The following is a 14,156-nucleotide window of genomic DNA, read 5'->3' on the forward strand; positions in this document are numbered from 1 at the left end:
GCTCTGTAAGCAGTCAAGAAATGTGTTATGCTTAGAATATAACCAATCCTTGATTTCCTTTAACCAGTCATAAAAAAAAAATCTTTGATTAATGTATGATTTTGTTATATATTTTTTACACAAATCTTCTTCTGGGATTTATAAATGTTTCTTAACTCCAATAATTGATGCACTTCCATCATATTTGCTTCTTTATCTATCACAACAAATCTTGCCTTTATTGGCCTTCAGTACTATAAAGTGCTGGCTGTTGACATATTACTTAAAGTTATGGCTTCAGTTTTTGCCGTGCTGTTAGATGCATTTTCATTGTTAAGTGAAGATGCACTAGCGAGAGAGTTGGGTATCCATAAAATTTGCTGTGTAGAACAGATTGTGAAAAATTCACAGCCATGCCATATCAAAGACATTGAGAAAAAAAAGTCATAATTAGTGTTTTATTTCCGACATAAGAGGTGACAAACTTTCAAACGAAACTCTAGATTTATTAAGAAAATGCAGAGAATTAAAATGATGCTACCACAAGAAATTCTATAGAATATTCAGAATTATACATAATAATACATAGAGTTAAAGAATATTATGAAGAACTTTACAGTGACAAAAAAAGAAATTTACAGTTGAAAGTATTACAGTATTAGTTGAAACAAGTGACTTAATATTGGGATTCTTTAAGAAATTGGAGTATTTTTCAAAAATCAATTTGGCTACAAATCAAGAGTGAATCATTTTTGTAAGTACTATACTTAAATTCAGTAAAAAAAGAACACATAACCAGTGCAGTGGTAGCAATTGGTTATTAAGTAAAATGTATTATGTGCCAAGCTTGACTGTGAATTCATTACCAAACAGCAGTTAGCTTTGTGAGACCAGCTGCTGTTGATATACATTAGAAATCTGGAGAAGAAATCAAAGGATAGTTGCTGTAAACATTACAATATAATTGCATACTAAAACTGACTGGACAAAGGAAAGAAGCAAGTAAAAAGCTAGCTAGGATTTGGGGGGTACTAGTAAATTGTCTTCAACATATGATTTGAGGGTTTCACATTTCTCTTCACTAAACAAGTATCTCTACACTTGGGCAGTAGTCACAGTATACAGGTACTTTTGTACATACAGTATATAGATAATGTTTAATAGATACAGTGTACAGGGCAATAGATATAGTATACAGATACAGTTGCTTTAGCTTGCACAGTAGTGCAAGCTAAAGCAACTCCAATACCAAGGATTGTATTCTCATAAGCTCTCTGGTGAAATGATGGAACTCATAGTTTCTACCATACATCCAGTTTTGAAATAATGTTGGATCTTTAATATCCCCTATTTCTATGTAATTTATGTTGCTGAAATGAAGCTGTTTGGTAGTTAATAGTAGTCATCATTTCCCTTCTGACGAGGGTAATTGTGCACTTACGAAAGCATATCAGAAGACACTCAGCAGCATTGGAATGAATATCAACAGACTTATCTTCTTGAAAAGATGTCAGTTTTCCTCAATTATTCCAAAGTTCCTACAATTTAAAGAAATCATTACTACAGAAAGAGCGCACCGAATTTACACTAAAGCTAAACTAGATCTTTTAACGGAGAGGATTTGCGATACAAAACGCAATTTATCTTTGCTTTTCACAGAAAAAACATCATTAGAAAACCAATTAGCAGCCTGCTTAGACTTTGATTCTTGGAATTACATTAAAGAATTAAGTACACACCGCGCATTACGATATCAAAACTTAACAAGCACAAGCTAATCAGAAAGTTCAACTTACTGAAGTCAAGACAAGAAAGTTCTACTCTAAATAATTGTCATAACAGACTTAAAAATTTGGTTATTAACAAATCGTCTTACGTGCTAAGTCCCGATGAAGAGAAAATTTTCGAAAAAGGTCTAAATTTTGTGTTGGCACCAAAATTCATTCCTAAAGAACTACTTTTAACTAAGATGGAGAAAGCAGCTTCGCTACTTCCTACCGCAGACACGAGTTTACTTCGCATAGAAGCAATTCTTGCAATCAACAATGCAAAATCTCCTTCTGATAATATATCCCCTGGTGAGAGATTTGCAATTAAAAATCTACGGATTAACAAGGATATCATCATCTTAAAAGCTGATAAAGGGAATGCAACTGTAGTTCTAGATAAAACAGACTACTGAGAAAAAATCTTAACATTGTTAGAATCAGACAGTTATTCGGAAATTGAGAGGGATCCAACAAGAGAAATACACAATAGAACCAATAATCTCCTAGAAAAGACCACAGAAATTTCACGAAATACACGGCTTTCCATCCGTTCTTTACACCCACTGATTCCAAGGCTTTAAGGTCTTCCTAAGGTACATAAAGAAAACTATCCAGTGAGACCTATAGTAGACAGCATTGACTCACCCACCTACAGATTATCTAAATATCTCGTGTCATCGTTAAAAGCTTATGCGGGAAAATCTTCTTCTTATATTAAAAACTCAACAGATTTTGTCTCTAAAATCAAGGACTTTAAACTCAAATCTTCTGACATCTTGGTGAGCTTTGACGTGGTAGCACTCTTTACCAACATTCCAACACAAGAAGTTCTCCATATTTTAAAGAACAAGATTTCAAAGGTAAACTATATAAACAGGTCAAAGGATAAGCTATGGGAAGCCCCCTTTCTCTCTCTCTCTCTCCTATATTAGCCAATATTTTTTTCGAGGATTTTGAACAAAAGGCAATCTCCTCTTTTAGTTTAAAACCAAGAATTTGGCTTAGATATGTGGACGATATATTCCTCATATGGGAGCATGGTATTGAGAATCTTCACAGGTTTTTTCAACCATTTAAACAACCTCCATCAGGATATAAAATTGACCATGGAGATAGAAGAAGATAGTTCCCTCTGTTTCCTTGATGTTAAACTCACCAAGACGCCTGAATCAATAAAAGTCTCTATATTTAGGAAGCCAACACACACGGACAGATATTTGCATGCGTCCTCACATCACCATCCAGTGCAAAAGTTGGGTATTATATCAACTCTTGCAAATCGTGCAAGATCTGTACTGTCAGATGAAGAAGAACTAAAAAAAGAACTACAACATCTTAAATGGACCTTTAAAAGCAATGACTACTCTTTAAAAAGTATCAACAAACAGTTATCCCACCGTCAACATAGCAACGTAGAGACACAGAATGACTCCAAAGGTTATATCTCCTTGCCATATCAGCACACTATCCAAAAATAAGATCAAGATTCAGCAACTATAAACAATCTCACAACCTTCTACAATTTCCAGGTGTATGGTAGTTAATTTCACATGTGAGTGCGGAATTGTTTGGCCATAGAAAACTTTACTATGGCCAAACGGAGAAATCTATTCTAATACGTCTCGAGGAGCACCAGAGAGACATTGCTTATAAGAGAACCAGAGCAACTGCCCTGTCAGGCCATGTACTGTTTTCAATAAACACGAACAACGAAAGCCACCAACATGAAGTAAATTGGACAACAACTTCAAACCTACACATTTGCCATGATGAGGTAGAACGCTGCATTGTGGAGTCAAAAGAAATCACCTTGGACCCTCTTCATATGAACAATAATCTCAGCTATAATTTGCCTGACTCTTTCAACTCTACTATCAGATACTGGAGATCGCGTGGTTCCACACATGCACAAGTGTACAACAATAGAACTTTAACACGGACTATAGCTCAAGGTCATAATAACTGTAATTTACAGTCGAATATCATAACTTTATAATTGTATAGCTTTAGAGTGTCTCAATGTTTATTTCAGTGTCTTTTAATATCTTTCTCTGTTCTTAACGCCGGATGAAGTCAATCTCGACGAAACATGTTGCGTTTTCAAATAAATCTCCATTTGTTATAATTCATGGGTTTATAGTCAGTTTATATTAAAAATGAACATATCCCAACCCCGAGTTAATAGTAGTAGTCATATATATATACACACACACACACACACACACACACTAAGTATATATATATATACTAAGCTACTAATATATATATATATATATGTATATATATATATATATATATATATATATATATATATATATATGTATGTATATATGTATGTATTGGTAGCTTAGTAAATAACTATAAGGAGAGCTTATCCAATGAATTAATAACATTGATTAGGTGATTCTTTTAGCATGGCAGGAATACACATGCTGATGGAACAGCAAATCATCTTGCAAAATTCATTGTGTTTGTTATATGTATCCATTTCTATTTTTCATTTATTTTTTGCTCTGTTTTTTAAGAATTTTCTTTTATTCACCAATGATTGCATACACTTTTTACATAGTTTTTATTTTAGTTGGTTAGAATGTTTCAGATTCATATGCATGATGTGCATTGACTTCAAAACCAGCATGTTGTATATTCTGATGAATGAAACTCAAATATAAAACAAAATAAACCATTTACTGTAAACATATTGGACTTGGTCATAGGATCAGAAGAACTATCCATAACCAAGATGACCACATTGCCTCTGATTGGCAAAAGTGACCATGCAGTCTTGACTTGGAAGATTGTAAAACATGAGGAATATTCTATCACGAAGAGGTGTATGTGGAACTACAAGGCAGGTGATTATGACAAGCTTTGGAAGAAGCTTAAATATGTGCCATGGCATAAAATGCTGCAGGGTAAGGATGTTAGTAGTGCATGGGATATAGTTAAGGGTCATCTAGAGGAAGCAGTATTAAATTGTATACCTAGGATAAGGAGGGTTAATTAGGTAGGAGTTAGACGGATGAATAATATCATTCAGCACAAGCTGCAGAGAAAATGCTGTGGAGAGTATATAAAGAGAAAGGTGATCACTAAACTCATGAGCAGTACAAAGTTCAAGCAAGAAAGGTGACCAGCATGGCAAGGAAGGCAAAATGAATGATGATGGTCATGAGGAGACAGAAACGGATAAAATAGTTGAGTTACTGAGTAACCACTTTGCAAGCTATATCATCCTAGTGAGGTTACTGCTTTAACCTATGTGACAAACACTAATGTGAGAACAGAGGTGGATGAATTGGAGTTCTTAGAATATTGCAGAATCTCAGTGTAAATACTGCTATGGGACTAGATGGGATATCAGCTAGGTTTTGCAAGAATGTGCAAGGGAACTTGCAATGCCTTTGACTATGCTCTTTAATTTAATTTTCAGCTCTGGTAGAATTCCAAGGGCAAAAAAGTTCCCTTGCATAAGGAGGTTCTAAGACTACAGTAGCAAATTATAGACCAATCAGTATATTGGGCATGGTGGTAAAAGTACTAGAAAAATTGGTAAAAAAGAGAATTCAAGAATGGGTAGATAGAAATATGATACTGTATGAGGGTCAACATGGCTTTATGCAGGGTCACTAATTTACTAACTTTTTATAATAGTGTAACAGCTTAGTTGGATAAAGGAGATGGCTATGCAATGATCCTGCTGGATTTTTTGACATTTTTGGCAGAATACCATATGGTACTCTGTTATACAAATTAGAAAAAATTAGGATGGATATACACTGGTTTTAAGTGGTTAAGAGGGTGGCTGCTGGACAGATATCGAAAAGTGGTATATATTAAATAACCTGAAAGGAAATATTCAGTTGTTTGCTGATGATGTGAAATTAGGTAGAGTAATAGTTAATGTGGAGAACTTGCAAGATAATTTAAATAGGCTGTCAGTATGGGCAAAAGATAATGTGTGTCAGTTTAATGTCGAGAAATGTAAAGTTTTGCGTTTTGGGATAAATAGATTACAAGCCGTGTATCATATTGATCTTACTGTACTCCAGGAAATAGATGAAGCTAGAAATTTTGGGGTGGTGATATGCAGAGAGTTAAAGTTTAGAGGACATATTGCTAATGTTATTAAGGTTGCTCATAAGATTACTTGGCTGTTGAAGAGCACATTAACAAATAGAGATAAGGAAGTTGTTATTCCTCTTTATAAGGCCTTGATACGATTTTCATGTAGTACTTTCATATCAGGAATTTGATGATGAATAAAACTAAACAGATTTAAAAAATTTGATATCTTAATGTCAGACAAAATATGAAAGATAAAACCTTATAATCAATGTTACATTGAAAAGACAGTTGTTAATAAATCCAAGCATGTCTTGTCTATAGTGGAACAAGTTGTTCTCAGCAAGGGCCTTAACTTTGCAGTCTACACCCAGAAAGTACCTGACTAGATTGAAATCAGCACTTGCCATAAATACAGCAAAACCTCCCATTGATAATCTTTCACCTTTAGAACGAGCTATTCTCAATAAGCTAAGAAACAATTCTGACTTAATGATCTTACCTGCAGACAAAGGAAATGTTATGTCATCCTTGACCCAGATGATTATGACTATAAAATTAGACAGCTTCTTAACACTGACACCTCATTACGGATCATGACACCACTAGAGAGCTTCAAAATTGCACCAATAACCTTTTAAAAATAACCTATGAATTTAACAGACAAACCAGACTAGCTCTCTGTTCTATTCATCCTGTTCCTCCACATCTATATGGGACACCCAAAATTCCTAAAGTAGACACAGTGCTGCATCCAGTAGTAGAAGGGATAGAGTCTCTGACATATCTTCTTGCCAAACTACTAAAGGACCTGAGAGGACAGTCACCATCCTTTGTTAAAAACTCTGAGCATTTTGTTTCAAGCATCAGAAATATTATCCTAAATGAATATGACATTTTAGCAAGCTTTGATGTAATCAGTTTATTTACCAATGTTCCTACTGATGATCTACTTGCAGTGCTTCAAAATAAATTCTCTAAGAAGGTTATGGCACTCCTCAAACACTCTCATCTGGATACTTCAAATATAAAAATACAATACACAAACAAAACTGTGGTCTAGCCATGGGCAGTCCTCTTTCACCAATTTTAGCAAATCTTTATATGGAAACATTTGAAAACAGGTCCGTAGAAGAATACCATCATAAACCAAAATTATGGAAATGGCCGAGTGGTTAGCATATCCACTCTCCTGTCAAGGGGCTGTGGGTTCAAATCCCATCGTGGGCATGGATGTTTGTGATTGTCTGTGAAAGTACTAGTGGTGGTCGGCGGTAGATGGCATTGGTGTAGATGATGAAGGTTGTTGAGGTTCGTTTTGGTGGATTGAGTGGTGGAGATTGAAAATTGTAGAGTAGGTGCCCTCCCTCGATGAGTCTTTGGACTCGCTGGAGGTTTCACATAATAATAATAATAATAATATTCCCACATCTGGATTAATGTGGTCAATCCCTGGGGATGAGGAAGCAGTGTAGAGGATTCAGAAGTGAGTGACCTGTGGAATGTTCCCTATAAGGATAGATTTGAGGGTATGTGGATTTCAGAATTGATAGGAGTTACAAGATACAAGATACAAGACTTACAAAATTTCCCTGACTCTAATATCTGTATTACTTCTTACATGTTCATTCTATAAGGAAAGCAAATTCTATATCTCTAGCCGATTCCTAATTTTACTCACGTGCTTACCCTGCCCGATAAAGATTATTCCTTGCTAAAAGAAATGAATCCTCTAATTTTCTTCTGGGGCCGTCTCCTCTTCAGATATTGACAAATTTATTTTTTAAAGCTGCGCCAGCCAGTATCTCAGAATAGAGGGGACGCTTATTCAGGGAGACTTTTCCAGACTTTTGGTGCACATAAGTGAATAAATTTAGTGCTTAAACTCATAAATTAAACTCTCTACTGTGGCTAAGTAAATTCTGGTTTGCAGTCGTAACCTCTATAACAACATGTTATACCTTTCTTTCAATTCCCCCCGCTATGGTTCAGATTAATGAGTGGTAGTTTTGAAGCAAAACTCAGGTATAAAAGAAAAAACATATTTACTGGAATCTAAAGACATATACACTTAGACCAATCTCACTTTCAATTAGTTCAATGACATGCTAAATTAAACTGTATCAAACTGATTAATACTCTAATGCATGAACAATAAATCCTTCTTTTGAGTTAGAGATTAAACACACATAATATATACATTTCTAATCATATTCTACCTACTATGTTAGTCTTGCACATTAAACTAGTCACAATCATCTGTGATCATTTCAGACAATTTGTCTTATGGACATAGCCACTGCTAAATAATCACTTAAAGTTCTTAAATACTGTCCATACTTGATTATTACACTACAATGATCTTTCCCTTTTACTGACTGGGTAATTATACAACAAAATCTGTACTTTACCATTTCTTGGGGCAGGATCTCCAGGTCAGTCTGAACTGTCCTTCTTTGTTTGAATTATTTCTTGATACTTCCATAAGCCTGCATCCATGTGGTGGATCACTATGGTCATCAGATTAAGCTATGCTCTGCACCTGACGTTTTTCCCTCATTTATTCTCGATCTGTTTTGGGCCATCCTAGTTTCTACTGCCGGTTCATAGGATACGTCCGCAATATTATTCCGTCAGAACTTTCAGCGAAGACAGCATATGCCGACAACTCGCGCTTTAGTACCGGCAGAAATTCAGACATCGAAGGGAAAGACGCACCGTCTGATATCGTTCTATCGCCAAGAAACACCATCAGGAACTTCTGGTCCACGGGAGAAGTCGAATCATCATCCAGCAAAATAGGTGAAAAAAAGCCTTGAGAAAGGGATGCAAACCCTGTTTATTCTCCCTTCACTTCCCCCCTTTTTAGTACCCTGTTACTAGCTGCGATAGCACCCTCTTACTTTCTGCGATCTTTTCCCGCTCGCTACTTTCTTTGTCCGTGGGGAACTTCGGCACATCGCAAGATCTCTAGCAGCATCTTCTGGGAAACGAATGTGCATTGCTTTCCAAGATTGCCAATGCTTCAGGCCTGCCCATGACCTTTGGACTATTGTTTACATCTAATTTACCCATTCATTGTATACATGATGCATTCATATAATACATTTATACACAAAGTTCTTTACATGGTCTTACAATTCTACTAAAAGGAGGTAATTCTATTTCTATTTAGAGTTAGTACTTTATTTCTTCTGCTCGAGTACAAGTTTTTTCTCTCAGCTGATTTTTCTGACTTGTTAAATCCTGAATGAATTGTTTCTTTTTTAAAGTTCTTTATTCAGGATGTAACACAGGGAAAATGTTTCAGCACTTGGCTAGAGGGATCAGAACAAGGTGATCATCCTTGAAAGTTCAATAAAGGTATGGTTTAGTAGGAGGTGTTAGGACTAGATTTTTTAATTGGAGAGTTGTGAATGAGTGGAATGGGTTACCAGGATCAGTTTTGAGTGCTTTGTCTGTTAATGGATTCAATGAGAGGTATGGTAGATTGTGTCTCCTGCATTGAATCTTTGGACTCCATGGAGGTGCCCGTATAATAATAATATAAATATATACAGCAGGTAGAGTTCTCTATAATAAGTAGTTCTGTCTAAGGAGATCTAACATTCCCTTTCTTTATAGAATCAAAATTAGTAAATTAATTTCTACTATTGTATATATATCTAATTTTTAATACATGCAAACAATTAAATGGCCATTCTAAGAATTGCTCAGTATAATCTTAGTAAAATATATTTATTTTGTTCTCTGACTCACAGTTAAATATAATTTTGAAAGATAACATCAAATACTTTACAAAAGAAAACTGAACATAGCATTCAGCTAAAAGTTCTGTAGTTTCACTTGGCCATACGAGAACTTCTTTTGCAGCATTTATTTTATTGTTTTTATTCATTCATTCATTCTGCCTTACCTCTCAAATTCCTTAGAATATAATAAGTTAAAAGTCCTCACTTAACCAATATACTTGCATATATCATCTATCAACAAGTTACCTTAAACACATCCTTCTTTCATTCTTTTGAAGTGGGCATGAAGAATAATCACTTTGGCAATAAAATACATTTAACTGAGCAGTTCTTGATGCACTTCCAATCAAAGAAACTTTACTGCAAATTTCATCTTACTCTTTAGAACATATATCACTTGTGTCTTGCTTACAAACACTTGATACATTATATTGTCCTTCAATTCCTCCTTGGAGAGTAGTTGAAGTTGCATATAAAAACCTTTTCCAGATTAGAGAGCTTAACTCTGCAGTTTATTAGAACTTTCTGGTTCTCCTTACCTGCTTGCCTAATCTTTGCTTACTTGCATCCAGCGAGCTGTTCTAAAAACAACTAATGTGCATGCCCATTACAGAGATTAAAAGCAAAACTCATGTGGCAAAATGGCTATTATTACTGTATGGCATACAAACACTATAAACAAACATAATAATATACATACAGCATTTCTGTTAAATTCATAATGATTACAATGTACAGTAAGCAAGTTTACTGCTTACAACTATGTTTAAGTCTCCTTTATTACACTACTGCTTAATCACATGGCAGTTCCAGTAATAATAAGCATACCACTGCATTACTAACTGCAAAAACATATATATATATATATATATATATATATATATATATATATATTTTAGAGTATCTTATAAATAACAAAAATATGTTCTTCATTATTGAAATTTTCCCTGAGCATATACAGTCAATCACAAAAATCAGTGTACAACCTTAAAAACAGCATTATTAGAAAAACTATAACAATTTGAGAAATTATACATTTATTACAGTAAAAGATGAAGTATATACAGATGTGTGTATCAAAGAAAAGGAGAAAATATCAAGCTAATATACAAGAAATATATTTTTAACGAAAATATGTATGTCACAAAAAAAGTCTGCATACAAATGAAAAAAGAAAATTAGAAATGTTCAAGATTCATATCTCTGGAAAATAAATTAATATCGTGTAGGCCATCCTTTGGAATCAGTCACCTCCTGTAATCTTATGAGCCTTGAGTCATGAGATTTTGTGGTATCCGGTGTAATTTCAGACCATGCCTGCATTAATGCTTCCTTCGAGGATCCCCGATTAGAGATAGTGTGTTTTTGAACTCTTCTCTCAAGTTCATCCCATAGATTTTCAATTGGATTTCAGTCCGGTGACTCGGGAGATGAATGGAGCTGTTAAAGTACCATATAAAGCAGCCACTCCTTGACAGTCTTGGCTGTGTACTTAGGATCATTATCCCGCTGAATCACCCATTGTCTTCCAAGTCTTAAGCTGTTGACAGATGTCTGTAAATTGGTATATTTTAGGTGGTCCATTGTACCCTCGATGTAAATTAATTTCCTAACCTCAGCTGCTTCCATAGATCCTCAAACCATTACATTGCCTCCACCATGCTTGACTGTCAGAACAAATTTTCAGGTTTCATTTCTTATTTTTCTCTCACCAAATCTTTCCATGACCGTTAGATCCAAAAATATTATATTTGCTTCTGTCGGTAAATAGGATTGTTTTCCAAAAATCAAACACTTTGTCGATATACACTTTTTGAAAAGTTAAGTCTTTTTGTCTGATTTGTGGAGGTTATTGGAGGCTTTCTTCTGCGAACTTTATCATTAAATCCTTTAGATCGAAGAATTCTTCATACAGTCTTGGCATGCACAGTCTTTCTAGTCATCGTTTCAATATATTCTGTTAATTTTGGAACAGATATTTTCGGATTTGACTTCACTTCTTTTAGAACAGCTCGAACATCTCAATCACTCAATACTTTTGGGCAACCACTTCGAGCTTTGTTGAACACATTTCCAGCTGACTTGTAATTTTTAATAACAGTTTGGATACTTGAACGGCTTTTTCCAACAATGTTTGAAATCTCGCTATAAGATTTATTTTCATTTTGCAACTGTATTATCACATTTCTTATCCCCAGAGAAATTTCTATTTGTGGAGTCATTTTAACTGAAACACTATAAAGAACTTGACTAACACACACAAGATTATCTTTTCAGCAGTGGGAAACAATAGCGTTTCCTGATTGCTTAAATAAGAATGAGTTCATATAATGAAACAGAAATACATGTACTATATGCAGATTTTTGTGACGTGATTTTTGAAGTTATTTGCTTTTCTTGTGAATTCACTTTATTTCAATCATCTATTATTTTACAATAACAGATGATTGAAATAAAATAAATATAAATAAAATATAAGGTTACTAAACGTGAGGTTTCTCAAACGGTCATAATTTCTTAAATGGTTACATTTTGAAGATATTGACCTTTGTGAATGACTGTATATTGCTATTATTACTATTACCTATCATTATTCCATTACACCTCCAGGGAATCAAAGGACTCATCATGGGACGGCACACTACTCTACTTTGCTAAAAGCATCCCATCCTCTCCACTACTACTTAATTCTCTGACTACGACACTACTACCCTCAATGCCATCTATCACCCATCATCACCAACAACAGTATTTTTTTGTCTGTAAATTGCGTGTCTTCTGAAGGCCAATTTGTCTGTACGTGGGACGAAAAACCCAAGTTTCTGGGAGAAAAAACCTTGCTACCACTGTATGAGATTGGCTAACTCACCTTCAACTGAAAAAGCCCATATAAGGATCCCCTTGTCACAATGAGAATCGAACCCAGTCTTTTCCAATTGAAGGGCACAATGTTCCGCTATTCTTCCAGTTGCGCTATGGTGGCTCTTTATAAGACTAAAAAATTATTATTATTATTATTGTTGTTCCGGGCAACTCCAAGGAGTCGACAGACTCATCGAGGGAGGCCCTAACATCATGTCAAGAACAACTATTTGACATTCACACAGTATCTATCATACCTTGCTTTGAACTCATTCACGGTCGTAGCACCCACAACACTCTGGAAGCTTATTCCACTCATTCACTACTCTCCAAGTAAAAAACTAGCTCTAACACCCTTGTCAACCACGCTCTTGCCCAGCTTCCATTCATGGCCCCTAGTCCTCCCACCACCAGTCATATTTTCAAAAATATCTTCTGGTTCAATCTTATAGAAACCCTTCAGTAATTTGAATGTCTCAATCATATCACCCCTCCTTCACCTATTGACCAATTTCTGCAACCCACAAATCTTCATCCTATTCTCATAAGGTTCATTCCACAGACCTGCTATCATCTTGGTCACTCGTCTCTGGATCCTCTCTACTTCCTCCCCATCACGAAGAAACCCTGGTGCCCATAACTGGGCACAGTAGTCCAGATGGGGGTCTTATCAAGGCTTGATACAGAGGAACAACAACTTGTTTGTCTCTGCATATTAAAGTATTTTTCAGAAGCCAAGTGATTTGGTGAGCTGTTTTAGTCACTTTTGCAATGTGCCCCCTAAACTTCAATTCCCTATCCACCAACACTCCCAAATCCCTGGCCTCATCAATCTCCTGGAGTATGGTTCCACCAATGCGATATACTGCTGCTATTCTTTTCACCCCGAAGTGCATAACCTTACACTTTGGCACATTAAATTGACATCCATTTTTCCTAGCCCAGTCCTCCAAACTATCCAAATCATCCTGTAAAATTTTGACATCCTGTGCACTCATAATTGCTCTACCCAACTTTGCATCATCAGCAAACAAGTGAACACTTCCTCTCAAATCCTTTCCTATATCATTGATGAACAAATTGAAAAGCAGTGGTCCAAGAACAGAGCCCTGTGGCACTCCACTAGTCACAAGCCATCTTTTAGACTCCACTCCTGAATAAACCACTCTCTGGTATCTCTCCTTCAACCACCCTCCTATCCATCTCACCAACCCTATATCTATCCCCATCTGCTCCAGTTTACTGATTATGGTTCTATGTGGTATCCTATCAAAAGCCTTGGCAAGGTCTAGTAGTATTACTGTAAACCCATTACCCCTATCCAGTTCAGCCGTCACTGTGTTATAAAACGTGAGCAAATTACTGAGGCATGATCTACCCTTCACAAAACCATGTTGTCCCCCATACAATATCCCATTTTCATCGATCCATTAAATTAATATAACAAGTAAGGCAATTATGTGAAATGTTTACACCACTATCGTGTTCCCTTGCCAAAGTACAGTTAATTAAAAGATGGTCCATTGTACAGAGATCATTTGACAAACTAAACCATTCAATGGTTGGTTTACTGAGAATTTGGTTATTTGAAGGTTGGATAATAGAGGTGACTATACTACACTTTGATATCAGCCAGTCAGTCATTATCTTTTCCATGTCACTAGATTCATATCCTTTTTTGATCTGCTCAAATTTTTGTAATAAATTTCTGTACTGAATGTTGTGAAAT

At 35.4% G+C, this 14,156-nt stretch overlaps 1 protein-coding gene across 3 annotated transcripts in view; it reads left to right on the forward strand.

Moving 5' to 3' along the window:
* The window catches only part of LOC150105417 (sugar transporter SWEET1-like), a 161,261-nt gene that overhangs the window by 137,216 nt on the left and 9,889 nt on the right, over window positions 1–14,156 (forward strand). The window lies entirely within an intron of this gene.

This window comes from Typopeltis vanoorti, chromosome 6 (assembly GCF_054136105.1).
Source record: "Typopeltis vanoorti isolate ZY-2024b chromosome 6, IOZ_Tvanoo_1.0, whole genome shotgun sequence".
Classification (NCBI taxonomy): domain Eukaryota; kingdom Metazoa; phylum Arthropoda; class Arachnida; order Uropygi; family Thelyphonidae; genus Typopeltis; species Typopeltis vanoorti.